Source organism: Microcaecilia unicolor, chromosome 6, assembly GCF_901765095.1.
Source record: "Microcaecilia unicolor chromosome 6, aMicUni1.1, whole genome shotgun sequence".
NCBI lineage: Eukaryota > Metazoa > Chordata > Amphibia > Gymnophiona > Siphonopidae > Microcaecilia > Microcaecilia unicolor.
In genome coordinates this window covers 277,229,843-277,257,441 of record NC_044036.1, presented here as the reverse complement: position 1 = coordinate 277,257,441, position 27,599 = coordinate 277,229,843, and the positions used below count along the sequence as shown (strand labels likewise).

The window sequence follows — 27,599 nt, the reverse complement described above, 5'->3', positions numbered from 1 at the left end:
TACTGATGCTTTTTCTCAGAAATGTGAGTCTGGGTCTCTCTACATACTGAAGTGAACTAGCACAGCAACCACAATACTTTGTCTATGTCTGTGTTCTTTCTGAAGTTATTGTTAATCACAGTAATAGGGATTTAGAGGATGATCGCCTTAAACACATCACACCCATAGAATATTACAATCAAACATATAAATGGCAAGTGACCGACTCACCTGCAAATGCGCAGTAGAGACTTCCCTCTCTGTCCCGCCCTCGTGTCAAGACGTGATGACGTCAGAGGGCGGAACAGAGAGGGAAACAGAGTCGGACAGTCGGACGCTGCCGGCTGCCGCTGGAGCCTGGAAACGAACATCGCGCGCACCAACCTCCACTCTCCCCCCCCCATCCCCGCCGCCGCTCCCGCCCCCCTCCGTATCAGGCCCCCTGCACTGACCTGACAGCGCCTCTCACCTCCGTGTGGAAGCGCTGCGGGCTTAACGGCTAGTACTAGTAGAAAAGGCCCGTTTCAGACACAAATGAAACGGGCGCTAGCAAGGTTTTCCTTGGAGTGTGTATGTTTGTTTGATAGAGTGTGTGTGAGAGTGACTGTGTGAGAGAGAGAGAGAGAGTGAATTTGCGAGTGTGTGAGCGTGACAGAGTGAGTGAGACTGTGTGCGAGTGTGTGTGCCTGGGGACCCTCCCTCCCACCCAGTTCCAGTGTTCCCCCCTTCCTCCGTGTTCCAGGGTCGTCGTCTCTCTCTCCCTCCGTTCCTCCAAGTTCCAGGGTCGTCCCCCCGTTTGTTTGTTTTTTTAGTTTTTGTACAAGTGGTGCATTCCTCCCCTCTCGTCCCCTTCTCTGAATTCCAGACGCCCGTCTCCCCCCCAGTTCCACACCCCCTTCCCTCCAAATTCCAGACACCACTCCGAGTTCCAGACCCCTCCCTCCCGCTCTCCGAGTTCCAGACCCCACCTCCCTCCCTACGATTTGCAGACCCCCTCCCTCTCTCCGAGTTCCAGACCCCACCTCCCTGCCTTCCTCCCTCCAATTTGCAGACCCCCCCTCCCTCCGATTTGCAGACCCCCTCGGAGTTCCTGACCCTTGGACCCCCTGCCGCGACCCTCTCGAGCTCCCCTTCCCACCGCCAACCCTTGTGTACCTGTGCTGGCGGCGGACCCCAACCCCCGTCAGCCGAAACCCTCTTCTTGGCCACGCGGCGTGGATGAATGATGTGATTAAGTTTGAATCAGTTTGTTTTCATGCATCTGACGTCAGACGCACGCACACAGATTCCAACTTGATCACTTCATTCGTCCACGCCGAGCGGCCGAGAAGAGGACTTCGATTGGTGGAGGTTGGCGTCCCCTGCCAGCACAGGTACGCGACGGCCGCGAGGGAGGGTTGGCGGCGGGAAGGGGGGCTCGAGAGGGTCGTGGCAGGGGGGTCCAGGGGTCAGTAACTCTGAGGGGGGGGGGGTCTTTGCAAATCGGAGGGAGGGAGGGAGTTGGGGTCTTGAACTGGCAGCTGCAGGTGGTGAGGGGTTTGATGTGCCGGGGGGGGGGGGGTGTTGATGTGCTTGGGGGGGAGGGGCTTGGGTGGTGCCCGGGGGGGGGGGTGTTGATTGTTTGGAGGGGGAGGGGCTTGGGTGATGCGCCAAGGGGGGGGTTGTATGCGGTGCCGCACTTGTCATGTTGCAGGGAGTGGCGCACTCACAGCTGATTCCCAGGCAGGGGGAGGAGTAGTTACTCCTCCCCCTGCCTGGGAATCAGCTGTGATTGACGTCAGCCTGGCTACGGAGCCTAGCTCAGCAACTGCAGGAACCACGGACACAGGCAGCTACTTTAGAACGTTGATGGTGAGAATTATTATATAGGATGTGCTGCTTACTTTTTCAATTAATTAAACTATTGTCACACTTGATGTACTGCCCAACAAATAATAGCCTTAAGTGGTTTACAACAGTAATAGTATATATAATAAATATGATTAGACAGAAAAACTACAGTACCTTGTAAAGTTTTAACATCTTTGTACATTTTCACATTCAGCTCAGGGCACAGAAGTCAGATTTGAGATGCCCAGGTCAGGACATCTCAAGTTTCACTGGTATTTTAGAATAAAATCTGCTGATATAGAAGCTGTTCAAAAATATAGGCGAAACAGACATTTATGTACCGAATGCGGGCAGCACAAACATCCAGTTTAAAAAAAAGTTAAAAATTTCAACATATTGAAAATTGGCATATAAACATGTATGTGCCTATCTTTTTTAGATGACATTTATCTTTCAATTTATAAAGTCGGGATACACACGTCTCAAATCCAAATATGTGCATATGGCAAGAGGATATGGTCTGGTAGTGTTTTGGGTGGGAGAAGAGCGTGGCAAGTTGATAGATGTTTATTACCTATTTCAAAGGGCCTCGTTTTCAAAGCATTTACAAGCAGATGATCAAAAGCCCCGCACTGTTCCAAACAGCGCTCTAAAAATAGCGCTGGAACAGCGCGGGGCGTTATTGGACCTATGATCAGAGATAATGACATGCAAATTCAAGCATGCCTGAGCGCAACCCTTCCGCACTTGTTTGACAGGTCTGGGCTGTCAAAAGCCCAGACCTGTCAAACACAGGGGCTGGAGGTCCATGGGACCACAACAACCCCTGCCCCGAGCAAGGCAAAATGGGGGCAGGAGGTCTGGCGGACCTCCGGTCCCCCGACCCCCCCCATCACAGGTTCAGGGAGGGCTGGAGATCCAGTGGATCCAGCCCCCCCTAACCCCCTCCCAGCATTTCTAACAAGTCCCTGGTGGCCCAGTGGATGACCGATGACCCCCCCCCAGCGACAGGGGGCTGGAGGTCCGGCGGACCTCTGGTCCCCCAACCCCGGTTCAGGGGGGCTGGACATCCGGTGGGTCTCCAGCCCCCCCTAACTCCCCCCTGCATTAACAAGAAGTCCCTGGTGGTCCAGTAGGCCGCTGTCAATCCCCCCACCCTCACTACCCTCCCTACCTTGAGCTAAAGGATGGAGGTAGCCTCCCTCCTCTTCCTTCGACGATGCTTGCAAAATGGTGGTGCCCAGCCCTGCCCAAAGTATCCTGGGATGCGCTGGGCAGGGTTTTACACCACAGAAGGGAGTGTCTCCCTTATATGGTGTGAAGCCCCGCCCAGCGCATCACAGGGCAGGGCTGGGCGTCACCATTTTGCAGGAGGCGTCGAAGGAAGAGGAGGGAGGCAGGCTACCTTCCTCCTCCAACTCAAGGTAGGGGAATCTGGGGGTAGGGGGATTGACAGCGGCCACTAGACCACCATGGACCTCTTGCTAATGCTAGTGGGGGGTTGGGGGGGGGCTGGAGACCCATCGCATCTCCAGCCCTCCCTGAATTGTCGGGGGGTTGGGGGGACTGGAGGTCCGCCAGACCTCCAGCCCGTCGCTGAGGGGGGGGATTGTTGGTCGCCCACTCGGCCACCAGGGACTTCTCAGAAATGCTGGGGGGGGGGGGGGGGTTGGGGCGCTGGAGACACATCAGATCTCCAGCCCTCTCTGAACCTGTGTTGGAAGGGGGGTCGTCGGTTCCTGGGAGGAGTTGCTTCATTGGGGGGAATGGGGGCCTGCTAGCATACAAATGCATGCTGGACTGGGCTCACTATTCCTCCCCCATGGTCTGCAAACCCTAACGCCAGCTCAGAGCTGGCGTAGGGTTTGCCGCAGCCAGCGAGCCAATCTTTGGCATGCTGGTCACTGATCATTCGGGATGAATAGGTTTAGCATACGTTTGCATGCTATTTGCACAAAGAGCTCTGTTTTGCATGCATTTGCATGCTAGTTGCGTTCAGAGTGTGTTGTTTCACGGATGATCAAAAGCAAACACAGGCGCTAGTGCCTGCGTTTGCTTCTGATCAGCCGTATGTTAGACTTACAACATTCCACTGGTTACTATGGAGCTCATTTTCAAAAGAGAAAAACGTCCCAAAAGTGGCATAAATCTGCATTTGGACATTTTTCTCACAAAAACGTTCAAACTGGTATTTTTAAAACCAATTTTAGACGTTTTTCTATGAAGTCCATCAGAAGTGCATTTAACTCATAAGGGGGCGTATCAGGGGTGTGTTAAGGGTGGGATCTGAGCGTTCCTAACACTTGGACATTTTTCAGCCATAATGGAACAAAACAAAACTGTCAAGGACTAAAACTAACAAGTTTTGAGCTAGACCTGTTTTTATAACGAATAAGACACAAAAAGATGCCCTAAATGGCCACTGGAGGGAATGGGGAATGACCTCTCTTCCAGTGGTCACTAACCTCCTCCCACCCAGTGGCATAGCTAGAGGGGGCACAGGGGGAGCAGTCGCTTCCCCAAATAGATTTTAGGAGAAATGGCGTCTATGCACCACATGCTGCCAGTAACTTTCCCTGCCACCTTCCACCGACGTAGTCTAGTTGCATCTTCTCTTTCTGTCTCTTCTGCTCGCTGTCTCAATCTGCGTCGTCATTTTTACTGCCCAGAAGCATTCTCCCTCAGCATCGGTGATTCACAGCGCATCTCCTCAGGCGCGTCCCACTCCCACCTCTGCAGAATACAGGAAGTTGCGTTACAGTAGGCGGGAGCCCAGGACGCGCCTGAGGAGAGACCCCGAAGCTGGCTGAAGGCTGACTGTGAATCGCCGGTGCCGAGGGAGAACGCTTCTCAGGGCAATAAAAATGACAACGCAGACTGGAAAAAAAAGATTAGGACCAGCCAAATTCCCAAACAACAAAGGTAGAAAAAACATTATTTTTATTTAATACTTTGTAAGGACTGAGATGTACCTGCTTTGTAAAATGTATATTTTTTCTATTTTTATTTTGCAAAATACAGGAGAAAATGCTTTCTGTTTCTTTTTACCAGTATTGCACTGTTTATATAGTCTGGTTTTCTTGGTCAGAGAGGAGGGGGTCTCTATTTCAACTTTTGTTGTTGTTGGGGTTTTTTTTTTGTGTGGCTCCCTATTCTGTATTAGATTGGTAGGATGGAATGTTGTCACAATTTGGGTTTCTGTCAGGTGCTTGTGACCTGGGTTGGCCACTGTTGGAAACAGGATACTGGGATAGATGGACCATTGGTCTGACCCAGTATAGCTACTCTTATGTTAGATAGATGAGGGTCTGTCCATGTTCTGCATGTGTGACTGAGGTGAAGCATTCTTCTAGCATATAGTGTCTGTGTAGGAATGTGTAACAGTGCTGCTTGTTCCAGTTTCCCAATAGTAGGCATATTGGTGCTCCAGAACCCAGTGTAAAATATATAGCACTGTCTTTTCATAGGTGGGTTAGGGCTGTTATGGGGTGGTAAGTTTTGTGTTCTAGGGCAGTGTTTCCCAAGTTGGTCCTGAAGTACCCCCTTGCCAGTCAGGTTTTCAGGATATCCACAACTAAAGCTTGGTTTACTCACGACCTTAAAGCACTAAAACAGCAAACCAGGCGGCTGGAAAGAGCTTGGTATAAGTCCAGAGGCGACATCACCTTATCAACTTGGAAGCTCTCCCTCTGCACCTACAAAAATGCTATCAAACATGCCAAGAGTACTTTCTTCCAGAAAAGAATTCAAGCGGTAATGCTGGATGTGCGGAAGCTTTATCGACAACTGAATTCCTTGCTCGATACCACCCCTGCTACTTCTCCAAGCACGGGCATGCCATCAGTCATCAAGTTGGCCGACCATTTCAGGGACAAAATCCTGCTTCTTCGGAACTCACTTCCTCAATGCTACTCTAGTGCTGCTGACTTCCTACAAGGCCTTACATCCACACAAGGCCCTTGCCCAGCCGACCGCTATAGGTCCACCTTTGAGCCAGTCACCGCCGAGAAGATCTCTCTGGCCATTCGCAAGTTCTCCTGAACACACTGCAAGCTGGATACCTACCCCAACTACCTGCTGCAATTGGTGCCGGAATGTTTTGTTGCTGACTTTACATCATATCTTAACTTCATTCTCCAGCACGGTCGCTTCCCTGTTGAGCACGGCCATATACTCCTGACTCCAATCCCAAAGGACCCGAAATGTGAACCTAGTGTTATTAGCAACTATCGCCCTGTTGCTACAATCCCCTTGCTTGTGAAGACTATGGAAAGCTTGGTGAATTCTCAGCTATCTGACTACTTGGACAACTTCTTGATTCTTCATGCCTCCAAAGCTGGATTCCGGCCACAACATAGCACCGAGACAGTTCTGGTTACCCTCCTGTCCAACTTAAGAAAAGAACTGTCTTTCGGAAAGAACATCTTGCTTCTTCAATTTGACATGTCAAGTGCATTCGACATGGTTGACCACAGTCTCCTCCTTATGTTGCTAGCAGAATATGGTGTTGGAGGTCCTGTATTGGATTGGTTTCGGGAATTTCTGTCATGCCGATCCTACCGGGTCAAAGTCCAGTCCTCTATCTCGCCATCTTGGAAGTCTCGCTGCGGGATCCCTCAAGGCTCACCCCTTTCGCCTTCCTTATTCAACATCATGATGTCCCCTCTCACAAAGGCCCTCCACAGCAACGGCCTGAATCCCTACATCTACGCTGACGATGTGACCATCTACATCCCCTTTCGCTCTTCCATAGCCGAAATCACAGCTCAGATTCAGACCAGCCTTGCCATCATGACTAACTGGGCTAGCACATTTAAGTTTAAACTCAACAAGGAAAAAACGCAATGCCTCATCCTCTCCTCCCAGTTTAACAAGTCTGTACCGGGCTCGGTTACTGCACAGAACTTCACCATTCCTGTCGGTGCCAGTATGAGACTCCTTGGGATCATTCTGGACCCCCACCTGACTCTTGAGCTCCAAGTTTTGTCCGTCACGAAGCGCATGTTCCTTTCCATGAGGTCCCTTAAACGTATCAAGCAGTTCCTCCCTTTTGACCTGTTCGGGACGCTAATCCAGTCCCTCGTCTTAAGCCACTTCGACTACTGCAACGGAATTTATACTGGCTGCAAAGAACACGTCCTTAAAAAACTTCAGACTGCACAGAACACGGCGGCGCGACTGCTAGTTGGCAAATCGCGGTTTGAGGCAGCGAAACCCCTCCGTGAAAAGCTCCACTGGCTCCCGATCAAAGAACAAACTGAATTCAAAGTCTGTGTTCTCATTCACAAGATTGTCTATGGGGAGGCCCCAGCCTATATGTTTAGCCTTATCGACCTCCCGCCCAGAAATTCCGTGAAGTCCTCCCACACTTATCTCACTCTCCACTTTCCTAACTGCAGGAACTTAAGGTATAAGCTGCTCTTTGCCTCCTCGTTCAGCTACACATGCCCCCATTTCTGGAACGCTCTACCATCAACGTTAAAAGAGACAGCCGAACAGTCTGTTCAGGAAATCTCTAAAGACTTACCTGTGTGATCGTTCTTACTCCACTCCTGCTTGATCCCCTGCATTCCCTCACTCCTCTCCCCTGTTGACCCCCTCTCTTCCCCTCCTCTACTCTCCACTCTGCCTTGCATACAAATTGTTATATTGTACCTCTCCTACAATATTGTAAGCCACATAGAGCCTGCCTGGTGGGATTATGTGGGATATAAATGTTCACAATAAATAAATATGCATGAAATTGATTTGCATATACTGCCTCCATTACATGCAAATCTTTTTCATGCAGATTCAATGTGGATAGCCTGAAAACCTGAATGGCAAAGTGTCTAGCCCTATTTGAAAGTAGGTTCAGTCACTCTGGGGCAAGGGCGGCCTTTGGTGGCCCTTGTCACCCAAAATAAAAATGCTTAAGACTAGAGGTCTCCACATCCTGTAGAGTCACCACATAAACAAAAGCCCATATGATTTAAACAAGGTGTCTAGCAGTGGAAGGAATGTGTGTGCTATTCCTGAGGTGATGGTCACGATTTGAATATTTTTACTTTGTAGTTAAGAAGACAGGTTGCCTGCTCTGGCCAGTCCAGGGACCTCTTCTGCGTCCTGCCTCCTAATACTACTACTACTACTTAACATTTCTAAAGCGCTACTAGGGTTACGCAGCGCTGTACAATTTAACATAAAAGGACAGTCCCTGCTCAAAGAGCTTACAATCTAAAGGACAAGTGAACAGTCAGCTCGATAGGGGCAGTCAAATTGGGGCAGTCTGGATTTCCTGAAAGGTAAGAGTTAGGTGCCGAAAGCAGCACTGAAGAGGTGGGCTTTAAGCAAAGCCTTGAAGATGGGCAGGGAGGGGGCTTGGCGTAAGGGCTCAGGAAGGTTGTTGCAGGCATAGGGTGAGGCGAGGCAGAATGAGCGGAGCCTGGAGTTGGCGGTGGTGGAGAAGGGTACTGAGAGGAGGGATTTGTCCTGTGAACGGAGGTTTCAGGCGGGAACGTAAGGGGAGATGAGGGTAGAGAGGTAGTGAGGGGCAGCAGACTCAGTGCATTTGTAGGTAAGAAGGAGAAGCTTGAACTGAATGCGGTATCTGATTGGAAGCCAGTGAAGTGACCTGAGGAGAGGGGTGATATGAGTATATAAGTAATGTAACTTACTATTTCCTTGTAGGCAGGATGCAACAGAGACAGCCTGTATTAATCAGTGCCCGACACAGTCCTTGAGCAACAAAACAGACACTGCTGTCTAGCTGACATCAACCAGTGCCTATTTTATAAATGTCTGCTCCCCCTGAGATCAAAACCTGGCTACGCCTTTGCTCCCACCCCCTAAAAATGTGATTTAAAACACTACTTGCCAGCCTCAGATGTTATAGCCAAGTCCATTAGCTACTCCAGGTCCCTGGAGTAGTCTAGTAGTGGGTGCAGTGCACTGCAGACAGGTAGACTCAGGCCCATGCCTCCCCCTACCTATTACGCTTGTGGAGGAAACTGTGAGCCCTCCAAAACTCACCAGAAACCCACTGTTTCCACATATAAGTGCCCCCTCCATCTGTAAGGACTATGGTGGTGGTGTAAAGTTGGGAGTAGTGGGTTTTGGGTGGTTCAGCAGACAAGATAAGGGAGCAATGGTGAGATGTGTACCTGGGAGCTTTTTATGAAGTCCATTGCAGTGCCCCTTAGGGTGCCCTACTGCTTTCCTGGGATGTCTGGGGGATCAGTCCACTAAAAACGCTGGTTCTTCCTACATCCCAATGGCTTGATTTTGTGCGTTTTGCACTTGGACATTTTTTTCCCACCAAACTGGACCAAAAAATAAAACGTCCAAATCAAATCAGTATTTTGGAAAAAAAAAAAGACGTTTTTCTTTTTTGAAAATGACCCTCTTTCCTATTTAGATTTTGGATGGTTTTTTTGCAAAATGTCCAAAGTTGGACTTAGACATCATATCAAAAATGCCCCTCCATGTAACTTTGTAAGTCTAAGTGCTTTGAAAATACATCTTTATGTAACTTTGTAAGCCTAAGTGATTTTAGAAAATGCCTCTAAGGGGGCAGTTCTAAAGAGGGCGCTAAAAATGCAGTGGCCCAAATCTGTACACTAAGATAGTAACTGGTGTAACTGTGGGTGCATAAATGTTAGGTATGCTGTTACCGATTTGCACTAGCATTCTATGATGGTATCTGAGCGCCTGCTTGCCATTACAGAACAGGCTCCCTCTATGCATCCTCTGAGCACCTACATAGAGGCAGTGGCATAGCTAGGGGGGGGGCGCAGGGGGAGCGGTCGCTCCCCCAAATGGATCTGTCAAAAAAACGGTGCCTATGCACATGCGCCGTCACCTTCCTGCTCACACACGGTACCAGTCCAGTGCACGAATGCGCTGGATTGTCATCATCTGCTCAGCAGTACACCAAGACTGCTGCTGTGCTAACTGCTAAGCCGCCAGGCGCCCGCACACTCCTGAGTCCCGACCGTCACCTTACCACTAGGAACCAAGCTGGTGGCTGGTCTGGAATAAGGCGGCTGCGGCTGAGCTCTATGCCTCTCTCCATCTCTCGGTGTTCTCCTCCTGGCTTCAAGCGCAGTGCAGGTAGCACTATGGGGCAGGGCCCAGGTGCTCGGTACTCCTCAGCTCAATCACGGCCCAGGTGGTGGGGGGGGGCAGAGCAAGATGGTCAAGACGAGGGGTCATCAAGGGAAACAAGAGTGAGACTTCAGAGGGGAGGGAAACAAGGGAGACCCAGAGAGGAGTGGGGCAGGGAAGCAAGGGGAGATGTTGGACAGGAAAGTTGAAGAAAACAGGAGATGGGTTAACTTGTTCCTATCTAGTTCATTATATGGACTTTAGTTCACCCCCAAAAAAATAGCAAATGCTAAAGCAGTAGCAAAAGATTATTAAAAATAAATGTGTGGTTAATCTGTAAAAAGTCTAAAGTTGTTCCAGTTGGATAGACATTAGGAGATGGCATGGGAATTTTGAGTGATGCTCATCTTGGCATTAGTAGGTATGAGTGGGGGTATGTTGATGGGTTCGGGGAATGAGTGAGGGTGTGAAATGGATAAGAGAAGAGGGGCAAAAAAACGGGATGAGGTATGGGGGAAGTTTGAGATATAATGTGAATGACCTGGAAGACTGGAGAGGATGAGAGGCACTGAAAAGGGATGGGGTACTGGAGAGGGGTATTGCAGGAAGAGGATGGGTCTCTGAAGGGATTGTGTGAGGGTGAAAATGGTGTTAAAAAGATGGTGGAAGAGGCAGTAGGACATGGGGTATAGGGCAAAAGATAAGAATGGCCGGGAGGCAAGGGAAGGAATGAGAGACAGGGATGGAGATGGAGCTGGGGCTGATGAGGGAATAAGAGGCAGTGGAGGGTAGATGAGGGCTAAGAGAATGAGTACAGAGGATGGGAATGGGAGAGTAAGGAAGTGGGTGAAAGATGAAGAGGGGGATAGGAGACTGGAAAAGGACAGGGATAGAGGGGACAATGGGAGATGGGGAAAGCCAGTAGGTAGATGAAAAGTGAAAAGGCGATTAAAGTTGAAGGTGAAAGAAAAGGATAATGAGAGTAAAATCAAATGGGTGGACAAATGTAGAGAATAGAAAAGCAAGGGGAAAAAACATAAAATGAATGATCAGTGCCAAACAGATGTACAGAAAGAAAGGAAGACAAAAGGAGAGAGAAGAAAAGAACCAGGCACACCCGGTAGAAGGGCCGCCCACAACTGGGCTGAAGGCTAGCGAAGACAGAAGGGTGGGGGAGGGTACAGGGAGGGCCAGCTAGGGAACAGAGGTAGTAGAGGGAGAGAAACAAGTGGTAGCAAGGGGAGGGGGCAGGAAAGAAGGGGAGGAGCAAGGGAGGAGGAGAGAGGAATTCGAAATGCACAGGGAATCCTTTTGAATTTGGAGGCAGGAGAGCAATGTGGCCCAGAATATGCAACTACGTGTAGAAGCTGTGTACCCAGGTAGAAATGTAAATGCTGGCATAATGTTTAATAGAAGACGTAATGTAATTTGTTTAAGTTGTAATAATTTTGATGTTCCTGGCTGCAGCCAAAATAAATCCAATTCTATCGAAGATACGGCTTGCAGTGTGGTATTGAAGGGGACAGGGGTTGATAGGTCTGAGTGTGTGCCGAATGCCCGAGTTGTGGAAAGGCCAACTCAGAAAAGAATTTAGAAGACTGACACATGAAAAGAGGAAAGAGACTGGGACCAACCTAATTGTAGAAATAAAATGCCCAGACAACAAGGGTAGAAAAGAAAACAATTATATTTATTTAATACTTTTATAGGACTGAGATGTGCCTGCTTTGTGAATTGCATATATTTTTTCTAATTTTATTTTGCAAAGTATAGAAGAAAATACATTTCTGCTTCTCTTTTACTAGTATTGTACTGCTTATAGTGTCTGGCTTTCTTGGGCCAGGTGTGAAGGGGGATGTCTCCATTTCAGCATTTGTCTGCATATTTTTTTAATGTTCCCTATTCTGTATCAGATGAGTGTCTGTCCATGTCCTCAACTGAGGTGAAGGATTCTATTAGAATGTAGTGTCTGTCTAGGAATCTCTAACAGTCCAGCTTGTTCCAGTTTCCCAGTTGTAGGTATATTGGTGTTCTAGGGCCCAGTGTAATATTTACAGCACTGTCTTTTCATAGATGGGTTAGGGCTGTTATGGCTTGGTAAGTTTGGTGCTCTAGGACTCAGTGTAATATTTATATAGCACTGTTTTTTCATTGCAGTGTGGTAAGTTTTCTGTAAATGCTTTAAGTGTCTTTTTGCAGGGTATTGTGCTATTTCACAGTTTCTGGCCCTATTTGAAAATAGGCTCTGGGGAAGGACTGCCTTTGGCAACTATTGTCACCCAAATTAAAAATGTTCAGGACTAGTGGTCTCCACGTCCTGTAGAGTCACCACACAAACAAAAGCCCATCTGATTTAAAGTGTCTAGCAGTGGAAGGAGTATACTGTTTCTGAGGTGATGGTCACAATCTGAATATTTTTAATTGCAGTTAAGAAGACAGGCTCCTGCTCCAGCCAGTCACAGGACCTCTGCTGGATCCCGCCTCCTGATGTAACTTCCTGTTTCTTCGTAGGCAGGATGCAGCAGAGGCAACCTGTGTTAATCATTGATGGCCACAACCACCGCACCTAAGCAAAAACATTTATTTATTTATTTATCTCATCTGTACCCCACAGTTTCCCAACAGTGTCAGGCTCAATGTGGCTTACAATGCACCACAGAGGCAGACGGCAATGGAGTAAAATGAAGCTAATACAGCAGAAAACCTACAAGAGGTACTGGGGAAGAGTAGGAATGGACGGAAGGAGAAGGGAAACTTTGAGGGAAGAGGGAAGGGGGATGCATTCAAATGTCTCTAGATCGATACGCTTCCAGCAGTGGAGACACATAAAGAAGCCATGGGATAAGCACTTCCAAATAACATGGTCTCCAGAGATTTCCTGAAAGTTAGATGATCTGTGATGGTTTTTAAGGTCCTCGGCAAAGAATTCCAAAGCTGAGTGCCAATGAAAGAGAAGGAGGTAGCATACGTGGACTTGTACTTGATGCTGTTGCATTTTGGATAATGAAGGGTAAGATATGAACGAGAGAGTCTAGAGAGCAGAGTTTAAAGGTGATACGATCTTTGACAGGAAGCCAGTGTGGTTTCTTTCGGAGGGGTGTGGCACTCTCAAACTTGGACTTTCCACAAACCAATCTGGCCGCTGTATTTTGGCCGTCTGCAGTTTCTTAATTACTTGCTGTTTACATCCAGCATACACTCTGTTACAGTAATCCAGATGGCGCCTATTTTAGAAAAGTCTGCTCCCCCTGAGGTCAAAACCTGGCTACGCCTCTGCATAGAGGAGTCCAGTTGGGGGACACTGTACACATGTGGAGGTGGTTTTCTGGTCTGATAAGACATAGCATATCGACTTGCAAACACCAGCCCTACATTAAAGAATGGTGAAGGCAACATTATCTTGTTTGAGATGTTTTGCAGCACATCAAGGAAATGATGGATGGTGCAAAGTACAGAGAAAATAGTATAATGCAGGGGTTTTCGCCCCAGTCCTCAGGGCACATCCAGCCAGTCGGGGTTTTTAGGATTTCCCCATTGAATTCAATGGGGAAATTCTGAAAACTCTGACAGGCTGGATGTGCCTTGAGGACTGGGTTGAAAACCTCTGCTATATTGCCTCAGTATCAGTCCACTGTGCAACCTCACCTTGAGTATTGCATTCAGTTCTGGTCGCTGTATCTCAAAAAAGATACAGCGGAATTAGAAAAGGTTCAAAGAAGAGTGACCAAAATGATAACGGGGATGGAACTCCTTTCATATGAGGAAAGGTTAAAAAGGATAGGGTTCTTCAGCTTGGAAAAGAGAAGGCTGAGGGGAGATATGATATTGGTCTACAAAATCCTGACTGTTGTAAATTGGGTAAAAGTGAATCAATGTTTTACTCTTTCAAAAAGTACAAAGACAAGGGGACACTCAATTAAATTACATGGAAATATTTTTAAAACAAATAGGAGGAAATATTTTTTTCACTCAACCAACAGCTAAGCTCTAGAACTCGTTGCCAGAGGATGTGGTAATAGCGATTAGTGTATCTTGGTTTAAAAAGGGCTGGACAAGTTCCTGGAGGAAAAGTCCATAGTCTACTATTGAGACAGACATGGGGAAACCACTGCTTGCCCTGGGATCGGTAGTATGGAATGTTGCTACTATTTGGGTTTCCGCCAGGTACTTGTGACCTGGATTGGCCACTGTTGGAAACGGGATACTGGGCTAGATGGACCATTGGTCTGACCCATAGGCTATTCTTATGTTCTTATCCTGGAGTGAAACCTGTTCCAGTCTGCCACAGATCTGGTACTTGAGAGAATGTTCACCTTTCTGCAGGGTGATGATCATATGAACAAAGCTAAATGGCTCAGCAAAAAGAAAGTGAATGTCCTCAAGTGGCCCTGTCAAAGACGAGACCTGAATCCAATCAAAAATCTGCAGCAAGACTTGAAGACTGCAGTCCACAAATAATCCCTAGTTAACCTGAGAGTTTGAGCTATTCTGCCCAGAAGAAAGGACAAAAGCTGCAAGATCCCACTTTGCAAAAGTTGGTAAACAGTTATCCTATGGGGCTCAGCAGCAAGACTTGAAGACTGCAGTACACAGATAGTCCCTACTTAACCTGAAACAGTTTGAGCTATTCTGCCCACAAAAATGATAAAAGCTGCAAGATCCCACTGTGCAAAAGTTGGTAAACAGTTATCCTACGGGGCTCATTTTCAAAGCACTTAGACTTACAAAGTTCCAGAGATTACTATATAATTTTTTAAGTCTAAGTGCTTTACACCTCCACATGACTTATAACTGTTATTTTTACATAAGATACATTCACCAACTATTGCATCAAGTGGTTTCAAGACTTATGCAATCAAGACTGTTTTGGTTTCTTATTAACCACTTTTTGAATATTTCTATTCTTTTTTTCATATCAAACATCTAGATTAGGTTTTGTAGATCAGTGAAAAAAACCTCCTATCTTAATGTATTTTGGAATTGTACTTTTCAGACAGCAGAATGGGAAAATGTATAAGGATATGAAGAATTTTTCAATGTACTGTAAATAGTTTTTGATCTTACAAAACACACTCTACAAGATATATATTCTCAGAGAGAAAATAACTGAAAAAGTAAAAGTTATGTTCTGTGCAATCTCAGGACTCTCATTTTGATGCTTTCTAACTCCCTGCTGAGAAAACAACATCCTGATCATAGAACTGTGTGAAAATATTCCAGTCTTCGAGCAGCATCAGAAAAGGATGAAATGTTCTCTAAGTAGGCACCAAGCCCCAAATTACAAAGAAAAGCAATTTTTTTTAATTAAAAAGTGATGCCCCCATGAGATTAGAGCAATACATTTTAGCTCTTCTACACCCACAGGTAACGTTTCAGTTTGGTTGATTTTTTGAATCAACTAGGTTGATGTACCTTTTCAAGAATGCACTCTCAAAATTCAATTTGCTTAACGGGGCATTTCAACGTAGCTGACTGAAATGTTCTACCTGAGGGTATATGGCAGCAGATTATTAAAATATATAGTGCTGTATAGCACCAAAAAGTGAAAATGTCTTTGAAACAGTTATTTCTTGCGCAGTTTGACTTTTCTTTCAAATGCTCTGTACTCTTCTAGTAAGTTCATGATAAGTTTGAGAAGATAGACTCAAGAAAATGCTGGAGCACTGTCAGGGACAGACTGAGACTTCAGCTGATATATATAATCCTTGAAAGTTATTTCTCCTCTTCAGAATGCTTATCTCTATACGGTAAGGCTATATAGTCACAGAGAAAACAAGTATTTCAACTCTGATAGCTTTTAACACTGAAACTGAAAGGTCTTTTTAAGCCCTTACTGCCAGATTCTATATATCGCTCTTTAATTTCTGCACGGAAATCGAAGCATATTCTAGAGCAATGCGTGTAACTTAATTGGTTAACGAGCTAATCAATACTGTCAACTGGATGTTAACAAGCAATTATCAGCACTAATAGGCATTAAGATTTATGCACACAACTCGCTAAGCATATTCTGTAACGTGGTGCGTGTAAATTCTAAGTCGCACAGTTGAAAAGGGGGTGTGGCATGGGCATTTCTAAATCTATGTGTGTTGTTATAGAATATACCTGATCTTTGCCTAACTTAGGCTTTGGGATTTACGCCAAGTAAAACATGGTGTAAATGGCCGTGACTAAATGTGGTAGCACAGAGAGGCGCTCAGCATGTTCTACATACTGCGCAGAAATTTAAGCATACTTTAGAGAATATGCCTAAGTGTATTTTATTTCCACACAGAATTTTCAGACACCATATACAGAATCTAGCCCTTAATGTCTTTAACAAGCATATTAAATAAACATTTTTTCATAAGCTTTTAACTAAATATTTTAAATAGAAAACTGTAAAGGATATGTATCTGGGCCACTAGGAGCAATATCACCATCTCTTGGATAAAGTGCATATGTGACTTATCTGGTTTTATCTCAGCATTCTAGGATAACTCACTAGGTTTTCATTTTCACTATAAAGATTATAAATTAAGATTGTCACTTAGAGCAAGATGCTCCATAGGACATGCACAGCACTGTAGAGAAACCCCACACTTAATATGATAAGGAGAATTTCCATTTGGCTACTCAGACAATCAACAAATCTGTTCTAATACCCTAGGTATTAACTCATCCCATAATGCCATATAGCATTTAATTTATGTAAACCAATATTTTCTCCACATAGTAAAGTTGTTAGTTCATAAAAAAATGTTTTCTATAAACATGGAAGTGATTTCATGGATAATTAGATTGCTAGCATGTTTCCTTATTCTCCAATTCACAAGGTTGCTTTTAGAACTATTAGCCAATCAAGCTGAATCACACACCAGAACAGCAGCTCTCAGCCTGGAAGACCAGATGAAGACTTGCCAGTCTCCGGTAGAGCATTTTGTCTTATTGGAACAGTGTTCGGCAAAGCCACAGCTCTAAACTAGAGAACTGCACAAGAACGGGGATAGCGGGAATCCCGCAGGGAATCCCTTCTAGGTCCGCAGGGATTTCTTGGGGATGAACCGAGGTCCACGGGGATCCTGCAGGTATGGACATGGGTCCTGTGGGGTTCACATGGAATGGTAAAACAAACTGAGCTTTGCTTTCCCTCCCCATACATACCTCAGATCATCCTGATGGTCTAGTGGCTTGCTTTGGGGCAGGAAAGATCCCCACTCTTTCCTGCCGCTGCCGCTGATCCTCTTGCTGCCGCCACTTGTTTAAGGTTGCTGCTAAGTCTCAAGTGGCGGCCTTGTGAGACTTCAGTGGTATATCAAATGGAGTGGAGGAGTAACCTAGTGGTTAGTGCAGCGGACTTTGATCCTGGGGAACTGGGTTTGATTCCCACTGCAGCTCGTTGTGACTGCCCCAGTTACAAATAAGTACCTTTATATAACATGTAAACTGCTTTGAATGTAGTTGCAAAAACCACAGAAAGGCAGTATAAAAAGTCCCATTCCCTTACCCCCTTTCTCCTTTTGACTGACAACCTGGGCAAGGCACTGAATAACGAGGCTTCAGTGGTGCCCAGAAGTTATGCAAATGTGGTCAATATTCAGTGCTATACCCACATAGCTAACCAAAGTTAAGATTGCCTTTTTGTGCAGTCCTCCATGCCTGGATAGCTGGAGATCACTGGGTATGCTGCTAGATAGATAGATATCAATTTATGCACTTTATTTATGTAGATGATATTACTGTTTTCTTACCATGCTCCCAGTTTTGGATGGAAATCCTTTCCCCTCTCCAGCCGTGTATGTCATTAATGGATTTCTAGCCATCGCTTGAAACTAAACAAACAAATAATTCAGTTCCTCTGGATAGGTTCTAGCCAAGACAGAAGATTTGCGCCCTGTTTTTCAATTGATGGAAACATTTTCATTATATCTTCAGTGAAAAATTTGGGGAGTTGAGCGGGACAACCTCCTAACAATGCAACAACACGTATCGATGATTTTGCAGGAAATTTATACTGTTCTAAGAAAACTTAGAGCCATCAAAAAATATGGTTTAGTTGAAACATTTAGCTTGATTATCATAGTAACTTAGTAACAGCAGAGAAAGACCTGAACGATCCATCCAGTCTGCCGAACAGTCACATTCATAATCAATTCATGATTAAACCAACTTTCTCTGGTGCTTCTGGGACACAGACCGTAGAAGTCCACCCGGTTCCGTCCTTATGTTCTAACTACTGGAGTTGCCGTTAAAGCCCACTTCATTCTATCTGAATTTGTCTTGTCATTTGCGAGAAACAGACCGTAAAAGTCTTCCCAGCACTGTCCTCACATTCCAAATTAATGGAGTTTCCGTTGAAGCCCTCTCCAGCCCATCATAAACCGGATTGCCATATGTGGGACCCAGACCGTTCAAGCCTACCCAAAACTGGCCTTAATTTTTACAGCCAGAGTCATCATCTAAGCACCACTTCACATACAAAAATATATGCAACCATTTTTGTTTTTCATACCATTCATTCTCTAATTAGAGATCCTCTGTGTCCAATTACTTGTATTAGCCAGATTCAACTATTGTAATCTGGTTCTAATTGGATGCTCCAAAAAACTGAGTGATTGATTGCAGGTAATATAAAACATGGCAGTTAGGTTGATTTTTGATGTACCACGATATGATTCAGTAAAAGATTATTATTGAAATCTACACTGGTTGCCAATTAGGGAGCATATCCAGTTTAAAGTGAGCATAACGGTATTTAAAATCTTATCTGAAGATGCACCTTCATATATGACTTCATAGTAACTTTGTTTCATAAACATAATATGCATAATCAATTCTTTTTGTCTTTTCCTATTGCTGCCTCTCTAAAATCAGTTAAACATTTTTCTGCATCATTCCATTATCAAATGGCTTCTAAATGGAATTCACTCCCTTTGGAGTGAATCTGAAAACTTTGTTTCCACAGAATGAATCTCAGACTCAAAAGGATCCAAAATGGCCACACAGTGAGGATGCTGGAGGAATCATCCTGCCTAACTCTAATTTCCTTACCTCTCATTGCTGTTTTCTTTATTTCCTTTCATGCCAAAGAAACAGGGAAAGCAAGCAGCTTGTGCCCGGCCGCAGCTAGACTCACCTTCGGTTCAGCAGGCAATGATTAGCACCTTCATGACGCCCACATCTAGGGGCGTTCCGGCTTCCCTGTCACTGAAGGAAAGTTTGGGCCTTGGGACCGGCACCTCCGTCACAGCCACAAGACCCTATGACATCGGGTTCACGCCAGACACTGCAGAGTATGCTGCCTGACGTGATCAAGGGCATGCCAGCTTCTCAGGAAGTTCTTGCGATGGAAACAACTCAGAAGGAAGGGAGTAAAGCCCTTCAACCCTTGGAAGGATTGGCAGAGGGAGCAATGGGAGATGGGGCTATACCACCTGTTCTTCCCTCAATACTGTTTGGACAGTCCTGGACTCCATATATACAATGTGTGCAGGAATTTCTCCTCATGTTCATCAGCAGGCATAAAAGATTGCTAAATGTGAGGAAGTGCTGAAGATTCAGACAGATAAGTTGAATTTATTAGACTCTTCTATTCAAAAGTCACAGAGTGTTCAGACAACTTTGGTTCAAGATAAATTAACTTTACAGCGAAAAATTGAAAATTTGGATAACTTTACTAGGCATTTTAACTTAAGACTTTTGAATTTTCCTAAAATACTCCTAAAGACCTATTTTATAGTTTTTGAAAGAAAAACTTAAATATTTGAATACTGGATTTCCACCATTACATAAAATATACTATTTCATTGGCTATATGCTCTTTTTGGTATGTTGCGGTACCAATAAACGAAGATTTAGTCAAACCTGTAAACACCTTATTTGCTTTCCTGGAGCGCCATCTACTGGGAATGAAAAGGTATTTGCTTTCCTCCTAATGCTGAAAATGGTACAGAATAACTAGGATTCCAATTTACAGGCCCAGAGAAACAAAATGCAATTAAGCCTTATGTGTGATTTACTCCTTAGACATGTGTGAAACAAGACAGCTCAATTAAACTAATAAACTAGTTTAAATTGCATGCAGGCTTTTCTGGTGACATAAATCACACAATAGGCAGCTGAAACATTTTACAAATGGCATTGGAACTGCAAGCTGTCGTTATGGCCTTAATTTTAAGATTTTTAAATTATTTGCACAAAGGAAGAGAAGAAGAAAGTCTGATGGAAGAAAAACAAAGAAAGATTGAAATATGGGATAATTCACTGCCATACCAACCCTAATTAAATACAAACTTATATGAGCCCTCTGGGGACAGGGCTTTTACCCATTGTACCGGATTGTAACTCACCTTGACCTACCACTGAAAAAGTGTCTGCCAAGTCCTATAAATAAATAAATAAATAAAATAATTCCAAAAGGGAAACTTTATAATGTTGAAACATATTTGCCAAATATATGTTCAGTATGTCAGCTTGGCGCCTATATTTCTGTTCAGTTCTGGCATCACAACAATTAGAAAGTTGTGGGCCCAAATTCAGAACCACTTATCCTGACATGAGTGGTTTCTCCTGCATACAGAGAGACTGGGGTTGTGGTACTCCACCTATTAAAGACAAAAGACTCTGAAACCTATTGACATTAACAGGAAGGCATAAACCATTTGCCACAAAGGACTCAGTGCCCCCCCCCCCCCCCCAGACATGACATCAGCACATGTGCAGACAACAGGCTTATATCACAAACTACATTACCCAAGACTCAGTGTAAGACTATGATCCTTTGCAATTTACCCAGGAGTCAGTGCATCTAGACCACAATCCTTTGCAATACCCAGGATTCAATGCACCCACCATGCTTTGCTGCAAACAACAATACCTTGGAGACATTATAAAGGCAAACAGCACAGGCTGCTACGGCACACACACACTGACTCTCTTCTCTTCTGCTGCTCTTCTCTTCCCTCCTCCCCCATCAATGGATGCTGTAAGAATTCCTGCACTCCTGTGATCTTCTGTAACAGAGACTTGTAAGTTGTTCTTATGATTTAAACCTGCTATCTTGTGTTAAAGCACAAATTCTCCTGTAAAGATTATAAAGTTACCTCTTATTTGTAACTATTACATTACCTGTACTGTAAATAAACCCTTTTCTGCAGCTAAATATATGGTCTTTTGTGTTCTGAGTACATGCTTTTAAATCTTGCAGTACAGGCTAGTGCAATTCAACAGAGATAACATTTAATTCCTTTGTAGTCTTGCAATTGTAAATCTTATTACCTTACAGGTAATTGGTGGAGAATTAATCAATATATATATATATATATATATCTTAAAACTTATAAATACGGTGCAGTATGACAGTTCCAGGACCTGTCAGGCTAGGAAAGGAGTCAGAATTATATAGGTCCCATAAGGTCTTCCACCACAGCCGAGGATACAATGAGCTAGGGTGGGGGCAGGGACTCCTGTAAACCTCCAAAGATTGTGCCCTGTCAGCAGGATGCCACAGTGGGGATATCTTTGATTCCCCGATTACCGAGGTGATAGGCACAGGGTTTGCCATTCGTGAAGACGCCACAGGGAAGAGTTCTCTCTTAGTTTTCCCTATGTATACAAGATTGAACAGGAAAATGCCTGCATACACAACTCCTTTGCTTTTACAGTTAGTAAAATGTCTCAATTTTGTACCTCATTCCAGAGTTTGGATCCACAAATTCCTTAATCTGGAGATTCACTCTGCATATTGAACAGGCACCACATCTAAAGTGTCCCTATAGTAGCATTGGTCTGACTTTTCTGGTTGCTGGTAGGGCTGATGGTACCAAATGGTCTCTAAGATAGCGACCTCTCTTATGGGCAATGATGAGTCATTGATCAATGAAATGGTCCAAGTGCTGTATAATAATTCAGTGCTTCCTCAAAATCATAGTGATGTCCTTGGATAAATGGTGACAGGTAAAGTGCATATGATATTCTTCTCCTTTTCTCATGGGGCTGGATTTAGTAGCTGCTCACTGTCCCTGTTTCTGGCTTTCTTGAAGCAGTTGTCAACATAATCAGCTGGATATCCTTTGTCAAGAAACCGGCCACACATTTCCAAGGACCTTCTTTCGAAAGAGGGTGATTGATTCTGAACAATGTCACTTAATCCTCAGGAACTGACTGCAAGGCAAATTATCTTTCAGCGACTTGTGTGACAACTCCTGCAATCTAAAAACTTGTTCACATCCGTTGGTTTCCTAAAAATATCTGTTAAGAATTTTCCTTCAGCACATATTATACAAATGTCTAAAAAAGATATACATTTTTTTTATCATACATCATTTTAAAATATAGGTTTAAGCCATGTATAAAATGTATGTAACTCTTCCTCTGTGCCTTGCCATCTCATTAAAACATCATCCATGTATCACTTCCACATCATTACATGTTCACTGCAAATAAATTCTTTCAGAAATTATTCCTCAGGTTTAGCTACACATAAGTTGACAATGGAGGGTGCCATTGTGGCAGTCTTGGCTGTTCCTTTTACTTGCTGATAGTATGTATCCTGAAACCTAAAAGAATATTTTGTTAGTGCAACAGTTGCTAGTTCTACTACAAACTGTGTGTGAACTCTTAGGAAAATGTCTCTGTGTTATATTGTTTCTTTAATGATCTGTAGTGCATCTTGCTGGAGAGCATTGGTATATAATGAATCAATATCAAATGTCACTAGCATAATGTCATTATGACAGCTGGGTGTCCTTAACACATTAATAACCTCAGTAGAATCTTTCACAACAATGGAATCTGAGGAACAAAGGTTCACAAAAATGATCTGTGAAAACTGACAGTGGTCCTAGTAATGATCCAATAGCCAATATTATTGGTCTGACAGGAAGAGATTGTACTGATTCATGTAATTTTGGCAATACATATAAGGTCGGTGTAACTGGATTTTTTTATGGTAAGAAAATCATTCTCTTTATTAGATAGAAAGCCTTTTGGGTGACTTAGCTGCTCATTTTCAAAGCACATAGACTTACAAAGTTCCATAGTAACATATGTAACTTTGAAAATGAGCCTCTTAATCTCTTCACTGAACTGAAGAGTGGAATCACATTTTAATTTTATATAAAATGTAGTGTAACCTATTTGTCTTTCTATCTCTGCAACATACTTGTTCTTATCCATTACAACAATGGTACCACCTTTATCTGCAAATTTAATAACTATACTGTTGTCATTTCTCAGTGTATTAATGGCTTTGTGTTCTTCCCTTGTGATGTTAAATAATATGCTCACTTATTCTGCCGTTCCAGTTTTTCAATATCTTTCATTACTAACTTTTCAAACGTATGTATGAGTGGGTTTATGTTACCCGGTGATTGCTATTTGCTATTCCTCTCAACAATGGATAAATCGACATTGCTAGCTGTTTTGGTTGAAAAATAATCAATGATTTTTAATTTTCTAGTAAATTTGTGGAGTTCTTTTCATGTACTGAAGGCATTATAATGCAGAGTCGGTACAAATTCTAATAATTTTGGTCTCTATATCATTCAGTGGCCTCTTGGACATGTTTACAACATTGTTCATTGCCTTTGGGGTTGATAATCTGTGTTGGGTTGATAACTTCTCCTCCTTCCCCTGCCTCTACCTCTGTATTGAAACTGTTCTCTGTGGTAATGGAGTGTCTTCTGTGGAGTTCTTCCTCCACAGCTTCTCTAATTGAAGAACCTGTTGGGGGATGGCCACCCTTGGCAGGGTTGTGTACAGGGAGCTGGAAGGATCAAAAGCATCATCAGAGTTACTCCTGACCCATTTGATAGCTCTGTTTTGTTTAGGATTGGTGTTACTTCTCTAATGGGACTTCTCATTATTGTAAGTTGTCTATGTTGTTCCTCTGAATTTGTTGTGCATTTTGTATTTGCACAAAATTGTTCATATTGTGCCATGGGTAAATGGTACCCTGTTTGCAATCTTTCTCATCATGCTTGAACTTCTCAAATTTGGTCATCCTGAGTTCCTTTCTAAAACACTCACCATTCTTTTTATATTTATCATGCAATACATCAAAACAACCATCATTTTCATTAAAAAATTTTAGTTCTTTGTCTAAGTCAGCTTTCACTTTTTCTCCTTTTGTCTCTGCCATTGGTATGATCAGGATCATTAAGTCCAGTGAGCACTTATTGAGGATCACCTCCCATTGCTTCGTGAAAATTGTGTCTTCCATAAAGATCTTGGGAAATGTGTTGATCCTCAACCCTTTAGGTATTCTCTTGAGTCTACAATAGTCCAATAAGTTGGATGTATGTAACTCCATTCTGATCATTTTTTTACTAAACTTAATAGCTTCTCCCCAATGATTTAGGTAGTCCTCAAAAACCTCACTTTCTTGGAAAAAAAGGTTCCGAGGGACGAAGATCACTTAGCTGACTGTCCTGACTTTCATAATTTTTACTGAGTGGTTTTTCAGCTTTACATCTATATATAGTTTTGATTTTTCCTTCTTTATTGCAGTACTACCCTGGGTGCCTTAATGTCTAATGCCAAAAGGGTAGTTGATGTACCTTGCCTGGTCCCTACACACATTTTGATGTTTTAAGTGTGATACTTTTATGTTTTAACTTACTGTATGTGGCATTGGGGTTTTAGTTACAGTATGTGGTCTTCTGTACTCTACTAGCCTTTCTATTGGGCATATCTTATCATATTTGATTTGAGTATGGTATTATGTTCATTTATTTGATTTTGTTTTTATGATTTATTTATTATGTTAACTTGATTTATATTTTATGATTTATTATGCTAACCTTGTTCTATTCATTATGCTAACTTCTGTTATATTTATTGTTTTACCAGTATACATATTGCCCCTGAAGCAGCCCTTGCCAGGCTAAATATGACAGTGTCTGGCACTCTTTTAACTATAATTCTATAATAAAGGGTTTTTTTATATTTTTCACAGTGTCTGCTTCTATGTCTACTATCCTCTTAGGCCTAGCGGACCTCTTGCCTATCTGTTTTCTGGGACTTACCTTCATGTAATACCATGTGGGGGAGTTTTTACTCTGTTTTTGGATTAAAGTTTTGACGTGGAGATTTGATGTTTTTCTTTTGGAACTAATACTAACAGCCGAGGGTGGAGGATAGGACCATAAGGTCAAGTTGAGTGTTGTCCTGTCCAAGGGGTGGTGGCTGCTCAATTGAGTTTCTGCTACTCAGTTAAAAGGGCTCTGCACACATGTTTTGCTACTTGGAAAATAAGTTTTTGTAGAGAGAATTACCCCCACAAATTTGGTTAGAGAGCATGCTGAGGGAAAGTTAATTTGCATGAGGCCTGGAAGACGGGAGCCTAATTTGCATATTCCCCAAACTCTCTAATCAAGCTTATTTCCTGTTGAAATAGAGGAGCTAGAAGGCTCTAGAAGTTAAAAAAAAAGTCACTCCTGATCCACAGAGAGCACTGGATGGTGGGAAGCCCAGATCAAGAAATTTGGGAAGTTGTTCTGAAGGTACAAGGGACTAGCAATGAGGCCTACTCCTGTTCCCCAGAACATAGAGGTTGACTGCCTATGAGTCTTTATTAGAGGCAAAGTTCCTCACTGGTGCTCTGATGGACTGCTGGCTGAGGCCTTTCTTCATTTGGTAGAAGTGGTCACTGTTGCCCAAAGGAGTGGGAAGGTACAGGTAAGAACTAGTTACATGTGAATATTTTACAAAATACATGCTTACATGCCAGTTCTACCCCTACTCTGTCTATTCTTTATCCAGAGAAACACCTATGAGCATATCACATTTAAAAAACGCTATGGAGGAATTCTATAAATGGCGCTCAAAAATGGGCACCAGAAAAGATCAGCGCTAAGTGCTATAGGGCGTGCACCTGTTATAGAATAGCACTTAGCACCAATTCCTGTACCCAGCTCTGGGTGCTAGACTACGCCTGCTGAAATCCAGTGTAAATCCCACTGCCCAAGTTGGGCATGGAGACCCATTATTCTGTAACACTGTGCACAACTTTTCAGGACGGCCCTGACCCGCCCATGCTCCTCCCATGGCCATGCCCCCTTTTGGGTTGCATGCTATGGGATTTAAACGCCCAGCACTATAGAATAGAGAACAGCCAGATACATACGCAAATCCCAACTGGTGCCAATTAATATCAATAATTGGTTGTTAGAATCCAAATATCGATGGTTAACAGCTCGTTAGCCAATTAAGTTGCACATGCATCTTGGCAGCATGCCCAAATTTGGGCACCATATATAGAATCCATGAGTATCCTGCTTATAATCGAACGAGAATAACGCCCAAGTTCCGACCTAAATCGGGAGATGGGCGTTCTTCTCACAAAAACAAATAAAGCGGCATAATCGAAAGCCGAACTTTGGACGCTTTCAACTGCACTCCGTCGCGGATGCGGACAAAGTTGACGGGGGAGTGTCGGAGGCGTGGTGAAGGCGGAACTGGGGCGTGGTTATCACCCGAACAGAGATGGGCGCCCTTCGCCGATAATGGATGCGTTTGTAGCTAGAATTTAGGGCACTTTTCCTGGACCCTGTTTTTGACGAATAAGGCCCCAAAAAGTGCCCTAAATGACCAGATGACCCCCAGAGGGAGTCGGGGATGACCTCCCCTGACTCCCCCAGTGGTCACTAACCCCCTCCCACCACAACAAATGATGTTTCACAACTTTTTACTTTCACCCTCAAATGTCATACCCTCCTCCCAAGCAGCAGTATGCAGGTCCCTGGAACAGTTGTTAGGGGGTGCAGTGGACGTCAGGCAGGTGGACCCAGGCCCATCCCCCCCCTACCTGTTACAATTGTGCTGCTTAATGCTACTAGTCGTCCAACCCCCCCAAACCCCCTGTACCCACATGTAGGTGCCCCCCTTCACCGCTTAGGGCTATAGTACTGGTGTAGACTTGTGGGCAGTGGGTTTTGAGGGGGATTTGGGGGGCTCAACACCCAAGGGAAGGGTGCTATGCACCTGGGAGCTCTTTTACCTTTTTTTTTGTTTTTGTAAAAGTGCCCCCTAGGGTGCCCGGTTGGTGTCCTGGCATGTGAGAGGGACCAGTGCACTATGAATCCTGGCCCCTCCCACGAACAAATGCCTTGCATTTATTCGTTTTTGAGCTGGGCGATTTCATTTTCCATTATCGGTGAAAAGCAAAAACGCCCAGCTCACACCTTGGCGAATAAAGCATGGGCGTCTATTTTTTTTAAAAAATACGGTTCACTCCGCCCCTTCACGGACCCGTTCTCGGAGATTAACGCCCATGGAGATAGGCGTTTCTGGTCGATTATGCCCCTCTATGTGTTCTAAGTGTCTACTTTTATGTGCGAATACTCCCAGGTACATACTGTACATAAAACACTGTTCTACACACTCAAGTTACTAATAAAAGTAACCTTAAGTGCATAACTCACAGGTTAGTAAATCAGACAATCAAGAATGAAGTAAATTACTCAAAGTCATAAAAATATCATTGGACAATCAGAAATTTGAACCTTGGCTTCCCCAGTTCCTAGCCTGCTGCTCTAACCACCAGCACAGCCCTCCACTCATGAATAATGCAAGTTTCTAACCGTGGTAAATGACAGTCTGCTGTGGAAAACAATCAATCAAAGTAGGATTCACAACTGCAGGCCTATTTACTAAGGTATGTTAGGTCTTTAAAGAAGGTTTTCACATGTACTAACATTGAGCATAGTGCTGCATTAACTGTTAGC

At 44.1% G+C, this 27,599-nt stretch overlaps 1 protein-coding gene across 2 annotated transcripts in view; it reads right to left on the bottom strand.

Moving 5' to 3' along the window:
- TTLL11 (tubulin tyrosine ligase like 11) overlaps nt 1-27,599 on the bottom strand; it is a 278,011-nt gene that overhangs the window by 191,345 nt on the left and 59,067 nt on the right. The gene's annotated exons all lie outside the window — the stretch shown is intronic.